Here is a 20,781-nt window from a genome sequence, read left to right as displayed (position 1 = left end):
TACAGGGAGAGGGATGAGGAGAAGGAGAGGAGGAGGGAAGGGAGAGAGCAAGATGGAAAGACAGATTGAGAGAGAGAGCGAGCGAGCGAGCGTGAGAGAGAGATTCCCAGACAGAATCAGAAAGGAAAAGATGCACGTGAACCACTCGCTCTGGGACTTTCTGAAATAGGCTGTTTTTCTCCCCTTGACCCTTCCGGGGGCTTCTCTTTAGATTTTTCTCTAACGGGCTCGGGAATTCCTGAAGCTACAAAGCAGAGATCCAGGGCTTCAGATTCCTAAATGGCTTCCCCAGGACTTGGTGGCGGCGGCAGAAGATCCAGCCTGTGATGGGGCCACAGCCCTGAGAGGCTCTGAGGGGCACCAAGACCCTCCAAGACCTCCAGGGGCCAGGGAGGCTGCCCTGGCTCTTACAGTCCCTCTGACTCCCTCTCTGGGAGGGGTTTGGGAGATTTCTCTAACTTCCCCGTTATAGCCTAAGCTGGGGTCAATGCCTCTCCATCGGGGGCTCAGAAGTGGAAGTGGGAATGCTCACAAGATGGGAAGGGTGAGTGGAGGGGGGGGCACACAGAGCTTTTGGTCACATGCTGCTCCTCGGTTGCCATGACGACGGCAAGGGGGTGGGGGCACCCAGACCGGAGGCTGCAAGAGAGACGAGTCGGTTCTAAATCACCGTGACAGTGTTTCAGTTGAGCTATTACGCCGTTGCCATGGCAACCAATGGGATCAAATCGCAGAGGAAATCTATAATTATTACAAGCCAGATACCGGTGAATTCGGTGTGGTAATCAGCACGTTGGGGAAATTCAACATGAACTCTGGGGGTGGCGTGGGGGACGCTGACCCCCCAGCCCCCAACTCTGGAAAGAATAAAGCCAAAGGAGTCTCAGCAAGGCAGATCTGTTGATGCCACAGAAAGGAAACATGGAAGGATCTTTTGGCCAAATGAGGAGTAAACACTCGGTGAAACCTCATGAAAATGTCAACATTTGACCACTGAAAAACATTTCCCCTGAATTTATTATGGAAATTTCCAACATACAGCGAAGTTGAATTTGACATTGAATACCTGCCCACCCACCGCCTAGCTTCTGCTGTTAACATTTTACCATGATTACTTTATCACATATCCACCCTTCTCTCCACCTATTAACCCTCCCGATTTGTTGATGCATTTCAAAGTAAATTGCAGACATCAGTACCCTTCCCCCTCAAACACTTCAGCCTGTATACAATTAAATATTTGATCATTTTTAACAACCAAAACAGCAATTTCATCTGATTCAATCTAAATAGAATAAAATCTAGATTTCTGTCATCTAGCTGTCCATCCACCCATCCATCCATCTTCTCTTCCACCCATCCACTTACCCAACCTCTCACCCACCCATCCATCATCCATCCATCCATCATCCATCCATCCATCATCCATCCATCCATCTTCCATCCATCCATCCATGCATCCATGCATCCATGCATCCCTGGGAAATCTCATGCACAACTCATGGTTTCCATGAATGATTCACCATCCCTGAATCTTCCTCCCTGTTCCAACAGGGGGTCCTGCACATTAACCTCAATTCATTCTCAGCTAAAAATCGTTTTTTCCCTTCTCCACACCTATTCCCTTTCCTGTGTTCAGCATCTCAGTAAGCAGAACCACTGTCTATCCATTTATTCAAGCCAGAAACCAACGACACCTCCTTCACTCCTCCCTCCCATTACCTTCACTTAGTACCACATCCTGGGATTTTACTTCCACACTAGCTCTAATCTCCATCCTCTCTTTTTCCCATCCCAGTTCTGGTACCCATCTTTTCTTAGGTGGACAGATGCAATTGGTCTCCCAGCTGTCATCTCATTCTCCCTCTGCTTTCTCCACACTGGTCTATCATCATGAAATATCTGGCCATTCTGGTGGGGGCACATGTTTACGCAAATACCTTGGAGAGCAACTGACCAAAATTTAAGTCAAAGAAGTTGCAAAGGAGCACGTATGGGGCAATGTCTCTTGACAGCAGCTGCTACACTCGGGTATCACATTGGTTTGAGACTTAAGTGGATCAATGTGTCTGGGGAACATGGTTTTATGAGCAGCCTCTTCTCTGTCACAAGTGTGAACACTAGTCCTTCATTAGGAATAACTTTCCCGCCTTTCAAGACTCCCCAGGTAACACACAGCACCCCAACTGCACCCTCAGGTAAGGTCAGCCCTGCAGGGGCTCCTTATACTAGGTGATGGTCTTCCCCCCATTTCGGGGATGTCTGTGGAAGATACCTAACGAGAGGGTGAAGCAAAAAATGGAACACAATTTGGAGGTGTGGCAAGTTTCGAGGGAACACGATGGGGTTGACAGGAAGACGCCTGGTTCTAGGTCCTGCTCAGACCTTGCAGGGCCCCTGTGCCTCAGTCTCCCCAGATCTACAATGGGCTGACCACACCTCCCAGGGTAATTCTGAAGATCAAAGGTGGCGATGGAGGTGAAAACAGCATGGCAAAGTCATCTTGCTACACTAAGGAGTTATTTTTATTAGTTTATCTTCAGATCTACTCAGCCCATTTCTTTTTAAATTGTAGCTGATTTACAATGTTGTGTTAATTTCTTCAGGACAGCAAAGTGATTCAGTTATACATTTCTATACATATATACATACATATATGTATTTAAAATATTCTTTTCCATTATGATTTATCACAGGATACTGAATATAGTTTCTTGTGCTATACTGTAGGACCTTGTTGTTTATCCATTCTATATACGATAGCTTACATCTGCTAATCCCAAACTCCCAATCCATCCCTCCCCTACCCCCACCCGCATGGTAACCACAAGTCTTCTCTATGTCTGTGAGTCTGTTTCTGTTTCACAGATAGATTCAGTTGTATCATATTTTAGATTCCACATATAAGATATATCATACGGTTTTTGTCTTTCTCTGTCTGACTTAATTTCACTTAGTATGATAATCTCTGGGTCCATCTATGTTGCTGTAAATGGCATTATTTCATTCTTTATGGCTGAGTAATATTCCATTGTACACATGGATGTCTTCTTTATCCATTCCTCTGTTGATGGATATTAGGTTGCTTCCATGTCTTGGTTATTGTGAATAGTGCTGCTATGAACATAGGGGTCCATGTATTTTTTTTAAATATACACTTATTTATTTATTTATTGGCTGTGTTGGGTCTTCATTGCTGCTGCACAGGCTTTCTCTAGCTGTGGAGAGCAGAGGCTACTCTTCCTTGTGGTGTGCAGGCTTCTCATTGTGGTGGCTTCTCTTGTTGCAGAGCACAGGCTCTAGGTGTGTGGATTCAGTAGTTGTGGCTCATGGGCTCTAGAGCGCAGGCTCAGTAGTTGTGGCGCACAGGCTTAGTTGCTCCACAACATGTGGGATCTTCTTGGACCAGGGCTGGAACCCATGTCCCCTGCATTGGCAGGTGGATTCTTAACCACTGCGCCACCAAGGAAGCCCCATGTATCTTTCTGAATGAACGTTTTCTCCAGATATAGGCCCAGGAGTGGGATTGCAGGACTATATGGTAACTCTATTTTTAGTTTTTTGAGGAACCTCCATACGGTTTTCCATAGTGTATTCAAGCCCACTTCTGAATACTAAACACCCCCTAAGTGCCTGGGACAAAAGCTATACCTGTTGCTTCTGTTTGAGCACCTATTTTGTGCCTAGGACTGAGGTAAGCACTTCACCTATATGATCTCAGTTAAGCCTCAAAACAGCTCTTTCATGGTAGGAATTTTTGCTCCCATTTTGCAGATGAGAAAGAGGCACACAGAGGTTAAGTAGCTTCCCTGATAAAATACAGAGGGGTGCTATCCAGATACCCCCAAACCTTCCTGAGTGCAAAGTCCATACTGCTCCCACTTCTTAATCATTCCTACGTCTTAAATCAGATCTTTAGACCAGTGCTGTCAAAAATATACACTTGACACTTGAACAATGTGGGGGTTGGGCCGCTCTCTCCGCCTCAAAAACAAAGGAGTTGATAAATGACTCACCCAAGGGCAGGAAGCTGAAACTGTGACTAGAATCAGGACTCAAACCCTAGGTTTTTGTAGTCCACATACTGTGATGTCCAGTCCGACACACACTCTCCGCCACCCTTAGTTAATTCCAAGATCTGGAAAGTGAAAATACAGGTACTATATTTATCTAAAACAATCCCTGCAGTTCAACCCGTGTTGGTCAAGGGTCAACTCTAAATGCGAGTCAGATATTCAATTTAAAATATTCTATTAGGTCAACTATACTTTAATAAAATTAAAAAAAAATAAATAAAATGCACATAAACCATTGGGAAATTCACGGATCACCTAACATCTAAAATAGGGCAGGATAAAGACCAGAGCCATTCCCAAATGACAGGATACTCACATTTAAGAAAAATTTTTTTCTACTGAACACGTTACCAAAAAAAGGGGAACAGATGAAATTTTAGTGTTACCTGTATGTTCTATTTAAGCCGAAACATCCAAAGTATCATTTCAACACATAAGCCATATAAAAACTAATTAATGGCATTTAAATTTGGGGGGTCATACTGCATCTTCAGAATCCCTTACCAGTTCAGATGAGGTGCTCAGCAGCCGTGTGTGGCAGCTTAGGTGGTGCCTTTCTATAGCTGGAATGAGTCTAAATCTTCAATAATGTTACTGGTCACCACTTACTGAGCATCTGCTATATGCTCGGCCCTCTTCTAAGTGTTTCACATATATTAACTCCATCTATTCTCTCCACCCTGGAAAGCAGGCGCTCTTACAAGCTACAGAGGAGAAAAATGAAGCTCAGGTCGTTTAGGCGACAAGCCCAAGATCATGGAGCTAATTACCTGAAGAAACCTGGCCCCTCACGGCCACCCACTAATACCTGATCTCCTCTTACAATACATCAGTCTGTAAAAATTAAACTCCTGAAAAAATGATCTGACTTGCGGCACTTATTTATTTATTGGCTGCATTGGGTCTTTGTTGCTGTGCACGTGTTTCTCTAGTTGTGGCAAGTGGGGGCTACTCTTCATTGTGGTGTGCGTGTTTCTCATTGCGGTGGCTTCTCTTGTTGTGAAGCATGGGCTCTAGCCGTGCAAGCTTCAACAGTTGCGGCATGTGGGCTCAGTAGTTGTGGTTTGCAGGCTCTAGAGCACAGGCTCAGTAGTTGTGGCACACAGGCTTAGTTGCCTCATAGCATGTGGGATCTTCCAGGCCCAGGGATCGAACCCGGGTCTCCTGCATTGGCAGGTAGATTCTTAACCACTGTGCCACTAGCCAAGCCTGAAGCACTTAATTTTAAACAGTCTTGACTAATCAATATATATGATCAAATAAACATTAAAAAATTTGCAACTCACCCTGAATTTCGAACCAGCGTGGGACCTTAAGAATAGCCAATAAACCAGGCCACGCACCCCACCACCAGCATGCCTCCTTTTGTCTCGATGGGATGCGAATTAGAAGTTCAGGTTTCTATTCCCTCAAAGCAGCTCCCTGTCAGACACAACGGTGCCTTCATTCTTTCATGAGATCATGAGAGCTTGCTCTTCTCCCTGGTTTTAATTAGGACATGCAAAGATTGGCTGTATTCTATCAGGGATGGGGATGGTGATGGTGATTTTACGACTGGTCCTGGATGATCCTGGACCAGTTTGAAATGCAAATGATACCTGACATGGGCTGCCAACATCCCTAATGCCTGGCAATGATGCACTGGGAGTTCAGTTCAACCAGTTCTTTGGTTTCATGGTGTGGCTGCTGCCTCAGAAATGTAGGCTTCTCTTTTGCCTCTTGTAAACTAGCATGAAAGTCAACCACACCTTGGCACTGACTCTTTGAACGTGACCACAACTACCTGGTCATCAGCTTGAGGATGAAACCAGAGAAGGGAGGAAGAAAGGGAACTCAAATCTGCCTCTAATTCACCTGCTTCTCTCCCTGTTTCCATTAGCTGCTCCAGATCAGCTTGGTCATCGCAGGGACAGAGCCATCTTTCTGCTTCCACGCCCTCAGCTTGTCACTCTGCAGCAAAGGAAAAGTTGGTTCCCAGTCTTTCACGAGGCTGCCTGCCTGCCTCTCTCTTCTAATTCATGTCCTGCCACTCTCTCCGGCCATTCTGGCCTCTGGGTCCTGGAAAGCACAGAGCTCCGTGGCCCCAGGGCCTTTGCACTGGCCATTCTTGCTACCTTCACTGCTTCCCTCAGACCTCCTCGGCCAGCTTCTGTGCACATCCCTCAGGTCTCAATCATTGCATGTTATCTCCTCAGAGAAGCTTTTTTTAACCTCATGGAAATATGCTTGTCCTGCCGTAATTTCTTATAGCTCCCTGCATTATTGTTCCTTTCCACGTCTCACAGCTTGCACTTATACATTTATTTGTGTATCTTCTTAATCCATGCCTTCCAGGATACTCCTCATTCCCCAGAGATGGGGGTGGGCATCCATAGCACAGGGCCTGGCGCACACAATGGGCACATTCACTATTTGTTGAGTGAATTCTTAGTATTCCCATTTTATAGATGAGAGTGCTGAGGAACTGGAAGAAAATAAACTTCTCCAAATGACATGACTACATTAAAAAAATTATTGATATCCATCATATGATATCACATATATGTGGAATCTAAAAAAATGATACAAATGAACTTCTTTACAAAACAGAAACAAAGGGGGAAAGGGAGAGGTCGGATGAATTGGGACATTGGGATTGCCATATATACACTATTGATATACAATTATACATATTTATACATGTATAAAATAGATAACTAATGAGAACCTACTGTGTAGCACAGGGAACTCTACTCAATGCTCTGTGGTGACCTAAATGGGAAGGAAATTCAAAAAAGAGGGGATATATGTATATGTATAGCTGGTTCACTTTGTTGTACAGTAGAAACTAACACAACATTGTAAAGCAACTATACTCCAATAAAAATTAAAAAAAAAAAAGAAACAGACTCACAGACATAGAAAACAAATTTATGGTTACCAAAGGGGAAAGGGAGATGGGGGAGGGATAAATTAGGAGTTTGGGATTAGCAAATACAAACTACTATATATAAAATAGATAAACAACAAGGTCTTACTGTGTAGCACAGGGAATTATATTCAATATCTTGTAATCAACTATAATGGAAAAGAAAAAAAAATAATTGTCATCCTCTTGTGTGCAAAGTCCTAATCCAAATGGTCTAAAAGTTCTACCAAGGATGTGGCCAATTTGCTAGCACATAGTTATACTCAAGAAATAGCATCTGTGAAATTGAGGGTATGTGTTAGGTGTGGAGTCAATTTCCTCTCTTTGAAATGAGACCAAGAAGGTAGAACCAACCAACCAACTAACCAACCGACCATCTGGGAGTTATGTTATTTGCATTTCTGATCTCGGGTCTGAGAATCAGAACATCATCCCTGCTCTCTCTCTTCAAACAGACCATAATGGATAGTATTTGGATCCAACAGTTTTAGAAAACAGTGTAGCCCCAAGGAGTCAAGAGATATTAAATATGTGAACCCCAAATAATTCCACCTCCAGAAACGTAGCTAATGCAATTAATCCTAAAGAAATAGGAGCAGTTATTCAGAAGAGGAGTTATTCAGAGCAGTGTAATTTAGAAGAGTGGACCACTGAAAACAATGTAAACAACCAACAGAAGAGGACTGCTCAAATAAGTGGTGATACGACAGCTTACTTATTTACCAAAAACCATGTAAAAAGGCAGGGGAATGATTTTTGAAGTGATGTAATGAGAGAGAAAAGACTGTAAAATTTTATATGCAGTCTGGCTACACTTTTACAGAAGTGCAAAAACAAACCCATAAACCAATACATGAGAAAGGAAGGCCGGAAAGAAATGGATTTTCTGTTCAGCACTGTTTTGTCTTGGATATGGGGCTATGGAGTGGAAGCCTACTTTTTTCCACCTTTTGGTATTTTCTGAATCATCGCTAATGACCTGAAAGCAGCCTCTCTCTTTCTCTAATAACACAGAAAGGGAAATGATAAGAGAGCTAAGGTAGCCTCAGCTGATGGCGGCCGAAGGTGTCTAGACATTTAATGACAGGGAAACAGGTATTGAATATCGCGACTCGGCATCAACAGAGAGCCTCACAGGCACTGGAACATTGATCTGTGTTCGGTTTGGTTTCCGAAGGTGTGGTTAGAGGAGGTGAGCTTTCAAACAGACGCTAAAAAGGACATTTGTTTTCTGGCATTGAACCAGGTTAGATTGGATTCTGATCCCTGGTGTAAATACTGGAAAGTTGAAAGTAGGTCAGCACAGTCAGGGAGCTCAGGGCACATGTTGTCGACAGAAAGCGAAACTTCTCGACTCATCCCAAGGCAGAGGAGGAGAGGGAAGCTCGGAGTCAGGAAGTCTGGAATTCCTAGAAGGCAGGGAAAGAGGACGTCCTGAGGCTTGGCTGCCCTGGGATTCAAATTCTAAGCTATGAGTCTGCACACTGTGGCCAGCTGCGGGGTGATTTTTGCAAATGAAGATGCTGCTCGTTCATTTCCGGCCACTGCGGCTGCTACAAAGTGCTACAAAGGCAGCTCAGTAGCTGCGACAGAAATCACACGACCACATTGCGGAAAATATTGACCATCTGGCCATTTTGGGAAAAAGTTTGCCGACACTGATCTAGGCTTTCCAAGCCTTGAAACCACAGGTGGGTCCTATCTTCCTAATAACACACCAGTGACCACGTGCATCCATGTCCAGAGTTCAGTCTTTAGAGAAAGCGCGCACACCCTGGTGGAGCCACTCTCCGCAACAGACTTGGTCTCCTTTTCCTGCTGACACATCAGCAGCCCTGGAGGTGTGCGCTTCTCCAGAGGCAGCAATTACAGTCTGCCTCACTTTCCTGTATTTACCAGCATTTATAAGACTGTTTTACCCCCTTGAAGGTATCTTGCTTTTTTAACAGAAAAAAATTTAAGTGGAAAACAGTATCACTTGCTATAAATAGATGGTCCCCGTAGAAACATCGCAATGACAACAGAGCTGTGCTCGTCAGCTTGACCTGAATTCTGGTGCCTGCACGGGGCTCTAAGCCACTCTACCCTTCTGGGTGCCTTCGAATTCCAAAAGATACATGCACCCCAATGCTCACAGCAGCACTATTTACACTAGCCAAGACATGGAAGCTGGCTTAGGAAGATGTGAGATAGATATATAGATATATAGATATAGATATAGATATAAACACACACACACACACACACACACACACACACACAGAGGAATATTACTCAGCCATAAAAAAGAATGAAATAATGCCATTTGCAGCAAGATGGATGGACCTAGAGAATCTTATACTAGTTAAGTAAGTCAGAGAAAGACAAATACCATATGATGTCACTTATACGTGGAATTTAAAAAACAATATGAATCTATATACAAAACAGAAACAGACTCACAGACAGAGAAAACTAATTTATGGTTAGCAAAGGGGAGAGGGAGCAGGGGAGGGATAAATTAGGAGTGTGGGATTAACAGATACAAACTATTATACATAAAATAGATAAGCAACAAGGATTTACTGCGGAGCACAGGGAATTATACCCAATATCTTGTAACAACCTATAATAAAATACAATCTGCAAAGAAATCAAAACACTATGCTGTACACCTGAAACTATCACAGTATTGTATATCTACTAGACTTCAATTTTAAAAAAAAGCTGTCTCTCTTCCCCTCAAGGATTCGAGCTCCCTAAATACAGAGCTCCGTGTCTATTTTTATCATTGAGCTATGTGACAAGATGCGGCGATTGTCATTCTAATTTTACAAAAAGGGAAACCAAGGCACAGAGAGATTAAAGTAACCTGCCCAGAGTCACATTGATAAAGAGCAGAGGTGGGGTTCGACCGCACTGGGGACTGTGCCAGAGCCTGTGGCCTTCTGACATCTGCCCCCATGATAATTTCAGGCAGGGCTTGGCACGTAATAAATGCTTAGTAAAGGCAAGCTCTTCTGTTACCTGTATTGATATAATTCTCCTCGGATTTGGCTCTGTCTCCCTACTGAATGTGTTCATGGCCCAGTACCTGTATCCTTCACAGCCCTACTGCAGCTTTTAACTGAACCATTAATTGTGCGGTTTCACAAGCAGGGCAGAGGAAGATGCCCGACACGAAAGGTTATCTCCTGCAGATCCCATTCATGCGAAGTTCAAAAATAAACAAAGCTAATCTCTGCTGATAGATGTCAAACAGCGGTTACCCCTTGGGGGTTATTATCCGGGAAGGGGCATGAGGGAACTTTCTGGGGCCTAAGAATGGTCCGTATGGTGATCTGGGTGCTGGTCCTGTGGGTGTTTCCATAGATGAAGGCGCATGGAGCTGTACATTAAGTTTAGTGCCGTTTGCCGTATTAAGCTATTCATCCCTTTAAAATAGGGTAAAAGGAAGGAGAAGATAACTAATAAGAACCTACTGTATAGCACAGGGAACTCTACTCAATACTTTGTAATGGCCTATATGGAAAAAGAATCTAAAAAAAGAGTGGACATATATGTATGTATAACTGAATCACTTTGCTGCACACCTGAAACTAACACAACCTTGTAAATCAACTATGCTCCAATAACAATTTTTTAAAAAGATGATCCTAACAATTTAAAACATAAAAAAGGGTAAAAGGAAGGAGAAAAGGAATATCAAGAAAACCCGGCTCCCTTCCTCCAAAATTAATTGCATAATTTTAATTCAGGACTCTCTCCACGTAACTGTAAGCTTGGAGATGGCAAGAACCATGCATTGGATGTCCTGTACCCACACCCTGGCATGGCTCCTGGTACAGATGCCATCAAGAAATAGTCACTGTGGACTTCCTAGGTGGTGCAGTGGTTAAGAATCCTCCTGCCAGTGCCGGGGACACGGGTTCTAATCCTGGGCGGGTTAGATCCCACATGTCTTGGAGCAACCAAGCCCGTGCTCCACAACTACTGAAGCCTGTGCTCTAGAGCCTGCGAGCCACAACCACTGAGCCCACATGCCTAGACCCATGCCCCACAACAAGAGAAGCCACGGCAGTGAGAAGCCCACGCACAGCAACAAAGAGTAGCCCCTGCTCGCTGCAGCTGGAGAAAGCCCGTGTGCAGCAACGGAGACCCAATGCAGCCAAAAAAAAAAAAATAATAATTAATTTAAAAATTTTTTTAAAAAGTCTATCTATACAACAAAATATGAATCAGCCATAAAAAAGAACAAACGATTCATACACGTGCCAGCATGGATGAACCTTGAAAACACCATGCTCAGTGAAAGAAGTCAAGTAAAGGACAGGAAGTATACGAGTCCACTTATCCGAAATACCTAGAACAGGCAAATTCATAAAGACAAAAAGTCGATTAGAGGTTACCAGTTGCTGGGAGGAGGAGAGAAAAGGGAACTGGTTGCAGAGTTTCTGTCTGGGGGGATGAAAAAATTTTGGAACTAGATAGCGGTGATGGTTACACAGCATTGTGAACGTAATTAATGTCACCAAATTGTATATTTAAAACCAGCTAAAACGGCTAAAACATCAAATGTCACATTATATATATTTTATCACAGTTAAAAAACACTAATAATGTAATATTTCCAAACTCATTGAATGGGTGAATTGTATGGCACGTGAGTTATATCTCAGCAGAGCTGCCGAGAAACAAACCAAAACGATACAGCAGGAGGGACGCTGTTCCAGTTCCAGGCGTAGCCTCTTCTTGCCTCTTGGAAGCAGCCTCTGTGGAAGAAGATGGATTTCTTCGAGACTTCTGAGCCATGCACGAGAAGCCCAGGTCCCAGAGAGAGGTCCCAGAGGCTGAGAGCCGAGCAAAGAGCAAGGCCAGCAGCACCACGGGGCCAGGCCCGGGAAGGAAGAAGCCCCTTGGACGCCCAGCCCAGTTGCGCCTTCAGATGACTCCAGTCCCGCTGTACCTGACCCACCACTGAGAGACCCTCAGCCAGAGCTGCCCACCTGAGCCCAGCCAGCCACAGAAGTCGGGGCGAGGATGATCAGTTGTTGTCTTAACCCCACTCAGTTTGAGAGGCTCTGCCCACGTGTCAGCACTTCGGGAGCTAGCCTGATGGAGGGAGAGCCCTGGTGAGGAAGGAAAGTACATGAGCCCTACATCGTGATGCTCCAACTCAAATACTAGCTCTTCTAGTCGGTATCTGCTAGCGTCATCTCTTTGAATCTCAGCTTCCTCAAAACCTGGGCACCCCTGCTTTCTCAGGTGGTTCTAGGGAGAGAAGATCTATTTGGGACAGTATCCATTCCGCTCTCCTCGCTCAGAGACCATGATGCGGCCGCCTGTAGGGGCCCTGGGGGGAGGGGACTGAAGGTACCGATGGACTGTGGACTCAGCTGCCTCCCTTCTCCCTCGGGCAGACCGAGCTGGAGGTCTTGCCTCCTGAAAGATCGTGACCCTGCTGACACCTTGATTTGGACTTTCAGCCTCCAGTACCGTGAGAGAATAAATTTCTGTTTCAAGCCACCCAGTTTGTGATACTTTTTGTTACAGCAGCATCATCTCAGTGAATGTTTATAACAGTCATGACAGAATGGTACTGTCCTTATCACCTCCAATTTTGTCAGCTCCTCCCATTTTAACTTTATACAGGAGGGGGTACTTCCCTGGTGGCGCAGTGGTTAAGAGTCTGCCTGACAATGCAGGGGACACGGGTTCAATTCCCTAGTCCGGGAAGATCCCACATGCCTCAGAGCAACTAAGCCCATGCGCCACAACTACTGAGCCTGCGCTCTAGAGCCCGTGAGCCACAACTATTGAGCCCGTGTGCCACAACTACTGAAGCCCACGCACCTAGAGCCCGTGCTCCGCAACAAGAGAAGCCACTGCACTGCAGTGCAGAGTAGCCCCTGCTCTCTGCAACTAGAGAAGGCCCGTGCGCAGCAATGAAGACCCGACATAGCCACACACACACACAAAAAATTTATACACAAGGAAAGGAAGGCTCAAGCTCCTAGGCCCATCACTTGGGCTGGGATCTGAAACCCCAGGCACTGACGCCACTCCCTCAGGTCCTGACTTCATTCTAGACATTTCCAGGACATCCCCTCTCTCTCTCTCTCTGTTTCCACCCGAATCCAAGCCACCTCCAAGTCACAGCAGCCTTCCCCTGGGGCCCCATTCAATCCACATTCCATGGGGCGGCCAGAGGGATTGCCTTAAAGTGTAACAGATCACGTAACTCCCTGGTTAATAACCTACCAATGGTGTCTGCTTGCAAAGAGGATAAAACCCAACCTTCTCACTATAACCTCAGAGTCCCTGGACCTGGGTCCTGCCGGGTACCGGCTGTGCAGAACTGTTCACCACCCCCATCCCACCACCCCCAGCCTTGGAATGTACTTCCCTGTCTCTGAATGGCCGGCTCAGAAATCACACTTTCAGAGATGCCTTCCTGATTCCCACTGCTTCCCGTCGCCGAATTTTATTTTCATTGAGACCCTTCACCATGTCCCATTTGTTCCCTGATGCATCTGTCTCCCTGCCCAGGAATGCGGGCTCGCCTTCTACTTCATCACGGACTCGAAATACAATTTATGTGTTGAATGTTGCTAAGTTCTTGGGATGGGGACACCTCTGGAGATGGGGGCAGCAGGCTGCCTTTGGAGGAGGAAACACTAAAATCAGCAAATGATCATTCAACCTGGGCAGCTTTCTCCTGGGGAATTAGGCGGCCTTGGGTCAGCTGGGACACCAGTCCAAGACCGGTGTTCCGTAGGTCTGAGCCCAGAACACCCAGCTGCTGGAAGCACTCTCCCATCTCTCCTGCGCCGGTCCCATCAGCTGTTCAGCAACTGCAGATGAGAAGGGCTGACCGGGACTCAGGGACACAGGCAGATTGCTGACTCCCCAAATTCCTGAGCGTTCTCAAGGCAGACAGCAGCCTTCTTCCTAGGAGTCCCCCTGCACGGTCACACTGGCCCTGCTGTGTGCCCAGAAACCTGGGCAGAACGGAAGGCAGCAGCAGGACCCTGAATGACACGGGGGCTACAGGCGTGAGCTGAGCACGGAGACCTGGGTTCGAGTCCCAGCTGTGGCTCGTGTGATGGCTGCAATCTTGGGTAAGTCACAAAATGAGAGAGAAATGACCAGAACGTGCAGATTTCAGCTCAGTAACTAAGGAAGCGCCTCGCATTAAAGTGAGTTCAACTCTAGAGGCTGGATGTCTTCTCAGCTAGGATGCAGGAGAGGGGCTTCAAACATCACGGTTAGACTGGCTCAGCTCAGAGATTCCTTCTGGTTCCAGGTTCTGAGATTCTGAGCCCTGTGAGACTGTCCACTGCTCTGCCCCGAGGAAGGGGAGGTGTCCTGGGGCAAACTGCCCTGGTTGGTTATCACCAGTAACTGCTCTGTGTCCCTCAGTCACCGTGAGTGCTATCTGCTTTGAGACAAAACACCGCTCCATCACATAGAAGACTTCTTCCCATTTAGTGGATGAGAAAACCAAGGCAAAGAAAGCTGAAGGGTCCTTTGGTGGGTCTGCCTTTACCTATACTCTCTGCTATCTGATCACTGATGCTCTTAAACATCTTGTGATGCAATGGCAGAGCCATTTTGCAGATGGGGAGACTGAGACTCACAGAAGGTTTAGTAAAACTCACCCCCCTTCTTGTATCAAATAAATTGAAAGTTGGGGTCTGAGTCCATATCTGTCTGGCTGCCTGGCTTTTCTGCAGAATCATGAGCACAGTGCTATGGGGTGATTCTACACTCGTGGAGAAATGCAATCTCTACCATCATTTGGCTTCTGCAGAAAATGAAAAGTACAGCAAGTCACTGGCCTCTTATCGCAGCCACTATGAACCATCTACTTCTCATTCTGGTCTTTTAACAGAAATCTCCAAGGAGTTCTCCTGTCTCTCACCCTATGCCAACTCAAGTTCGGAGATGTAGACTCAGCAACTTTCCCCGATAACCATGAGGCCTCCACATGCCATTCTTCTTTCCAAGGACGTCCCCAAGCAAAGTTGGGACTCTTCATTTCACAGACTCTAAGAGATGTGGAAAAAAGAGCTCTTGGAGATATGGCCTCCGGTCAGACAAGGGTGGATGCCAGTGTTCCCGGTACCAGCTCAGCTCCGGGGCTTCCGGGCTTAGCGGCTCCCACAGAACACAGCCTGCTGGGCTTTGCGCTCATGTGAGATACGTGGGGAGCGCGAAGGAGGTCTGGGATGCGCAGCGTGTGGGTGAAGAAGGGGGCACAGAGCTGTGTGGAACTCACCCCTCTGAGGACCTCCAATTGGACCTCAGGTGTTAGGATGCGGTGGCCTCCCAGAGTTTCCTTTTCCTTCTCTGCCCGTGAGTGCCTGCTGGAACATGGCCCGAGACCAGATTTCTAAAGTTACTCCAGGGACTTCCCTAGTGGCACAGTGGTTAAGACTCTGCTTGCCAATGCAGGGGACACAGGTTCAAGCCCTGGGCCGGGAAGATCCCACATGCCACGGAGCAACTATGCTGTGTGTCACAACTACTGAGCCTGTGCTCTAGAGCCCATGAGCCACAACTATTCAGCCTCTGCACCTAGAGCCCGTGCTCTGCAACGAGAGGCCACTGCAATAAGAAGCCCGTGCACCACAACGAAGAGTAGCCCCCGCTCACCATAACTAGAGAAAGTCTGTGCACAGCAACGAAGACCCAAAGCAGCCAATAAATAAATAAATTTATAAATAATAATAATAATAAAGTTACTCCAGGGATGGCTCAGCCATCGGGGTACACCTGTCATGGCCAAGTCCACCATTCCACCAGAAGCCCCTCTTTGAGCAAAGTGGCAGTGGCAACTGGGCAACTCCAATTTAATACTTCCAGAGCTGGATAAAGACCTCAGATATCTCGTCCAACCCTCCCATTTAACAGAGTGAAAAAACAAGGCTCGGAGAAGACAAGCAATCTGTCTGATGCCTCATCAGATGTGATTATTACCTCCATTTTACAAAAGAGGCACAGAGGCTAACTAACTTGCCCAAGTTTTCCACTGTTCAGTGGGCAACATAGCAAAACCCCACACAAAGGGCGAGAGTTTGCACAGCTACTCATCCCCCAGGAAAAACATGTAGGATCTCACCCGGACATGTATGCTGACCTTGGGCACATGTATTTAGCAACATCAGCACGAATGCATTTGAGTTCTGTGTTCCCAGAAGAAGGAAAAGAATATAATATGGCAAGTGCCCAAGTTTCAGGCACCCCATAGGGTGATTTTTCTCTCAACGCCCTATCAACACAGGGGTGAACTGGCAGTACTGGAAATGCCCTGGGTTGCAGGATCCAGAATGGTGTGTTTTAAAATCTTTCTTGGGGGGCTCCCCTGGTTGCACGGTGGTTAAGAATCCGCCTGCCAATGCAGGGGACACAGGTTCAAGCCCTGGTCCGGGAAGATACCACATACCATGGAGCAACTAAGCCCGTGCGCCACAACTATTGAGCCTGCTCTCTAGAGTCTGCGAGTCACAACAATTGAGCCCATGTGCTGCAACTACTGAAGGCTGCTTGCCTAGAACCCGTGCTCTGCAACAAGAGAAGTCACTGCAATGAGAAGTGCTGGCACTGCAGTGAAGAGTAGCCCCTGCTCTCTGCAGCTATAGAAAGCCCATGTGCAGCAATGAAGACCCACGCAGCCAATAAGTAAAAATAAATAAATTTTAAAAAATAAAAAATAAAATATTTCTTGGGAATTCCCCGGCGGTCCAGTGATTAGGACTCAGTGCTTCCACTGGAGGGGACCCGGGTTTAATCCCTGGTCAGGGAACTAAGGTCCCGCAAGCCATGAGGCATAGCCAAAAAAAAAACAAACAAAACTATCATGAGCTGAACATCATGGGTTCGGCTGCCTCCTCCTTCTTGGATGTTCTCTAGAGCATTTTACTGATTCCAATGTAGAGCCTAGGCCCTGCCATTGTAGAAGAAGAAAAATCCAGGACCCAGTAAGAACCAGTCTCAAGGTACAAGGTGTCAGAGAGAGGTGTCACCTCACAGAAACTTCCCAAGAAAAGCCTTGAAAGGGAGTGGAAAAGGTGTGCTCTCAAGCAGGCTCTCCCAGCCTCAGCGCTACTGACTTTTTGGGCACGACAATTTTTGCCGGGGGGCGGGGGGGCTGTCTCGTGCACTGCAGGATGCTAACAGCATCCCTTTCCTCTACCCACTAGATGCCAGAACCATCCCCTCCACCCGCTGTGACAAACCAAAATGTCACCAGACCTTGCCACAGGTCCACAACTGCCACGCTGGAAATCCCCTACTCTTAAATAGGCATATGAAAAGATGCTCAACATTGCTAATCATTAGAGAGATGCAAATCAAAACTACGTCTGCCCCGAGGGGATTATGGACCACGGTGACGTACAAATGCAGCAGGTCAGGTGGCTCAGTTCAAATCCCAACTCCGGCACTCAGTTTCTGGGAGCAGGTACAAGTCTTGTCCCAGGGTTGTCATGGGGTTCCAAGAGACGGTAACTGCAGCATCCAGCACACTGCCAAGCACAGAGTAGGTGCTCAGTAAATGGAAGTGTGAACCAATATGGGGAGGGACATAAGGAAATCTGTAGTCTGGTTCCTTCCCCCACCCACCCATCCAACGTATCCCATCCAACGTATCTCACTGTGCAGGGGAAAGCCAATTCGTCTTCCAAAACTACACCATCTCTCCAGGCTCTGAGACCACTCTGAAGCTCCTGGCTTCTTCATTCTCTCGCCAACAAATTCCTGCCTTGAAAACCCACCAGGAACACAACAGATGCCCAGATTCACGAAAACATCATCAATCTTGTCGGCTCTGTCTAGATTGTCTGTCCTGAAATAGGTTAAGTGCTGGTGTAGATAGCTCTCTCTCCCCCTCTCCCAACTCTGTAAAAACCCGGCAGACATATATCTTGACATATTAAAAGCTTCTCAATTATTCTACACAGTACAGAAAGAACCAAAACCCCATGCTGGGTACCAAACTGAAAAAGCAGTGCCAAGGGCAGAGTGAGGGGTCTCAGGCCTGGGCAATCATGAGTTCAGCTCAGGGCACAGATTTGGGGACATTTTAGAGTCTGGACTCAAAACGATGTTGGAACTCTGCAGGTGAAACGCCCGAAGAATCTGATCCACTATTTTGAAAAGGAAAAAAAAAAGTACCATTCGAGCTTAGAAAATAAAATTCGACAGAGCTGAAAACTGTCATGTTTGCCCCTTGGAAGCTATGTGGTCTCAGGCAAGTGACCCGAGCTCTCCGAGCTGCTGTCTTCTCGTCTCTGGGGTGATGAGTGGAGATGACGATGAATGACGAGGAATGGCTCAAGTCCACGGTGCAGGGTCTGGCACTGGGCCCATCACACAAATGCCCAGCAGGCAGGACATGCTCGCCAGGCTGGGGAGAGAGAAGGGTTCCAGACCTGATGCGGAGCTGGGCAGATGCTGCTGCTGGCGGAACTCGGGCTGCCTGCGAGGAAAAACTGTCACTTCCATTGCCAGCGCAACCAAAATGCTCAGTGCCAGGGACTGGGGGATGAGGCTATAGGACCCACCTGTCACCACAGACGTTGCCACACAGATTCTCCTGCAAAGAAGCAACCCTAGCTGCACTCAGAAGGCGCTTGGAACTGCCTTAATCCGGAATATTCTTGTTCTTTTCTTAGGGTAGTTGTTCTCAGTATAAAGACCAGCTCTTGAGTGTGGTTCAAAGGCCTCGAAGTCTGGTCCCTCTGACCTTTCCCATCTCCACGCACCCCACCTACCCCTTCTTTCTAGATTCTGCCACTTGGATCCAGTGTTCATCCTGTGTAGGTTTCTGTGCCGGAGCCTTTGCAGATGACGTTCCCACTGCCCCAGATGCTCTGCCTTGTTTCCGATTTCTTAATTCCCACTTAATTCCCCCTCAATTTCCATTCATGATGCACCTCCTCTGGGAAGTCGTCCCTGATCTCTCTCCCACCAGATCAACACCCCTCCCCTAAGCCCTTGCCCACCCCGTGCACACTCAGCCACACTTACCCCCCTCTTTGTGGCACTCCATTTACAGGGCACCTCTGTTGTGTAATTATTTGGGTCATGTCTGGTCACTTATAAGGCTGTAAGCCTCTTTAAGCTGTGTTTATGCTTAAGATCATATGCCCACAAATTATACTGTTTATTGAATTGTTAGTAAAAGTGTTGATTGGTTCAGCCTCTTTAGCGGCAATCTGGAATGCTCCATCTTATTCTAAGGCTATAGTAGTTAAGACAATGTGGCGCAGGGGCAAAGAAACACACTTCCCAAATGAGACAGAGAATAGAAAAGCAGACCTACACTTACAAGAACACTTGATTTCCCATAAAGAGTCAGTGACAGTGGGTGAGGGGGATTATCCACATGGAAAGAAGAATTGGTCATAATCCTACCTCATTCGACACCTAAAAATCAACCCCAGGCAGACCAGAGAGGTAAATATGAAAAGCAAAATGTGAAAGCTTCTAGAAAATAAAGGGGGCAGGGACTTCCCCAATAGCGCAGTGGTTAAGAATCCGCCTGCCAATGCACGGGGCATGGGTTCAAGCCCTGGTCCAGGGGGATCTCACATGCCATGGAGCAAATAAGCCCGTGTGCCACAACTACTGAGCCTGCGCTCTAGAGCCCTCGAGCCACAACTATTGAGCCCGTGTGCCACAACTACTGAAGCCTGTGCTCCTAGAGCCAGTGCTCCACAACAAGAGAAGCCACAGCAATGAGAAGCCTGCGCACCGCAAAGAAGAGTAGCCTCCACTAGTGGCAACTAGAGGAAGCCTGCCTGCAGCAACAAAGACCCAACTCAGCCAATAAATAAATAAATAAATAAATATTAAAAAAAAAAAGAAAATAGAGGAGGCAATATGAGTGACTTTAAATTTCTGAAATAGGACACAAAAAGCCTCAACCATGAAAAAAGATGAATAGAACTATGTAAAAGTTAAAAATTCCAATAACCAAAATCACCACTGAAAAGTAAATTCACGCCGCAGAGTAGAAGATACGTAACACATAACTGGCAAAGGCATCACTATCCAGCATGAGTAAAAAACTCCTACAAAGCTATAAGAAAGAGAAAATAGACAAGTCCAAAGAAAAATGGACAAGAGATCTTAACAGGCACTTCATAAAATAGGAACTCCAAATGGTCAATAAACATATAGAAAAGGTGATTGAATTCAGTTAGTAGAGAAATTTTTAAAACTACTACAAACCCCCTGTAATGGCTAAAATTAGCAAGTCGAGGTGCTGGAGCTGGAAGGGGCATGGAGGAAGTGGAACCCTCATACGCACGGCTGGTGGAGTCTAAACTGGGCGATCACTTTGTTCTAGAATGTTCACGGCAACGCTATTTATAATAGTCTTGCTATGGACTGAATTACATGTCACATGTCCAGTTTCTGGCCCTTCCTACCCGTGTGACCTTGGCCAAGAAACTTAAAACTCTGATTCTGTTTCCATGTCCACAAAAAAGGTCATCCCCATCTAGATTATTGAGAGTATTAAATGAGATAATCCAGATAGAGCCCAGTGCCTGGCAGGTAGAAATCAATCGACCACTCACTCTAGTCTAATAACCACCAATACTCTGTTTCAAAGGGCAGTATTGTCGCCATTTTACATATGAGGAAACTGAGGCCCAGAAGTCCCAACCTCAAGGGTGCTCAGGGGGCTGACAACATAGCTGCTTTCCAAATACAGAACTACTTCCTTGACCTCATAGGAGGGTCTAAGAAACAGACCCCACCCCAAGCCCATAGCAGAATGTCAAGGGGTTGCACAGGGTCGAATCT

At 46.4% G+C, this 20,781-nt stretch overlaps 1 protein-coding gene across 3 annotated transcripts in view; it reads right to left on the bottom strand.

Moving 5' to 3' along the window:
• ABAT (4-aminobutyrate aminotransferase) overlaps nt 1-20,781 on the bottom strand; it is an 85,060-nt gene that overhangs the window by 53,660 nt on the left and 10,619 nt on the right. Inside the window, exon 2 of one of the 3 annotated variants that reach the window (XM_057750298.1) lies at nt 11,664-11,735. The exons of the other annotated variants lie outside the window; for them this stretch is intronic. The gene's annotated coding sequence lies outside the window, so the exon portion shown is untranslated. The remainder of the gene's footprint in view (nt 1-11,663; nt 11,736-20,781) is intronic. 3 annotated transcript variants of the gene reach the window in all.

This window comes from Hippopotamus amphibius, chromosome 9, assembly GCF_030028045.1.
Source record: "Hippopotamus amphibius kiboko isolate mHipAmp2 chromosome 9, mHipAmp2.hap2, whole genome shotgun sequence".
Taxonomy (NCBI): Eukaryota; Metazoa; Chordata; class Mammalia; order Artiodactyla; family Hippopotamidae; genus Hippopotamus; species Hippopotamus amphibius.
The sequence above is the reverse complement of the archived record's forward strand: the minus strand, read 5'-3'. Positions and strand labels throughout refer to the sequence as shown.